Source organism: Pseudophryne corroboree, chromosome 3 (genome assembly GCF_028390025.1).
Source record: "Pseudophryne corroboree isolate aPseCor3 chromosome 3, aPseCor3.hap2, whole genome shotgun sequence".
In the NCBI taxonomy this organism is placed as follows: domain Eukaryota; kingdom Metazoa; phylum Chordata; class Amphibia; order Anura; family Myobatrachidae; genus Pseudophryne; species Pseudophryne corroboree.
Genome location: NC_086446.1, coordinates 546,733,014 through 546,734,649, shown reverse-complemented (window position 1 = coordinate 546,734,649; position 1,636 = coordinate 546,733,014).

The following is a 1,636-nucleotide window of genomic DNA, read 5'->3' as shown; positions in this document are numbered from 1 at the left end:
TTTATTATTGGCTTGCTGTTTAGTGGAGAAAAACACTGACATCAATGACAGTCGTTTTCTCTTGAAAATTATTATGACAGCAGTGGAATTTGAACCCATGCCTTCAAACGGTCTGGAGCCTTAATGCAGCGTCTTAGACCGCTCAGCCACATTTCTACCTTGACTCCATAGCTCATAGTTTAAAATTTTACATATTATTTTTACATTTTGAGAAGACTTGAAATTATGATAAACTGTTTTAAAATCTAGGACAGATTATGAATTTTTTAACCTACCAATATTTTATTTTAGCAGCATAGTGGCCTTAGACCGATCGGCCATGGTACCACATGGACACTCTTAGCTCACAGATCTGGGCCATATAGCTCAGATTACAGTACAAACATTTTCATTTTGTTTTAAATAAATACTTAAAAAGAAGTGTCATGCCAAAAGTGTTTAAGTTATGTACAAAATGTTTTGGAAGGTTAAAAAAGTACATAAATTGACATCAAATATTAATGAGAAAGGATTTTTTTATTATTGATTTGCTGTTTAGTAGAGAAAAACACTTTGACATCAATTACTTATTTTTTCTTAGGAAAAATAATTATGGCGGCAGTAGGTTTTGATCCAAAGCCTCCAAAGAAACTGGAACCTTAATCCAGCACCTTAGACACTGCTGATTTTTTAGCTCATGCATCTGGATCATATCAATCAGATATTGAGGAGAAAGTACTTTATTATTATTATTTTTCTTATTAGTGGAGAAAAACACATTGCCATCACTGACTGATGCTTTCATAGTAAAATCATTATGGAAGCAGTGGGATTCTAACCCACGCCTCCAGAGAGACTGGAACCTAAATCCAGTACCTTAGACCGCTCGCCCTTGCTACCACATGGATACTTTTGACTCAAAGCTCAGAGTTCTGGATCATATAGTTGAGATTACAGGAAAAAAATGTGTTGTTTTAAATCATTACTTGAAAAGAAGTGTCATGTTACAAGTGTTTAAAATACAAAAAGTTAAGGAAGGATAAAAAAAGGTACAAAATTAGTAGACAATTTTAATGAGTAAGGATTTTTTTTATTGATTTGCTGTTTAGTAGAGTAAAACACTTTGACATCAATGAATGTCATTTTCTCTTGAAATTGATTATGGCAGCAGTGGGATTTGAACCCTGGAGCCTTAATCCAGCGCCTTAGAATGCTCGGCCATGCTACCACATGTCTATTTTGGCTCCAAAGCTCATAGTTTATTATTTCACATATTATTTTTAAAGTTTGAGAAGACTATTGAAATTATGATAAACTGTTTTACAATCTAGGACAGATGATGAACTTTTCAACCTTCCAATATTTTACTTTAGCAACTTTGTGGCCTTAGACTGCTCGTCCATGGTACCACATGGACACTCTTAGCTCACAGATCTGGGTCATATAGCTCAGATTACAGTAAAAACATTTTTTTTAAATCAATATTTAAAAAGAAGTGTAATGCAAAAAGTGTTTAAATTATGTACAAAACGTTTTGAAACGTTAAAAAAGTACATAAATTGAATATAAAATATCAATGAGAAAGGAAATTTTTATTATTGATTTGCTGTTTAGTAGAGAAAAACACTTTGACATCAATCACTTACAGATGTGTCCA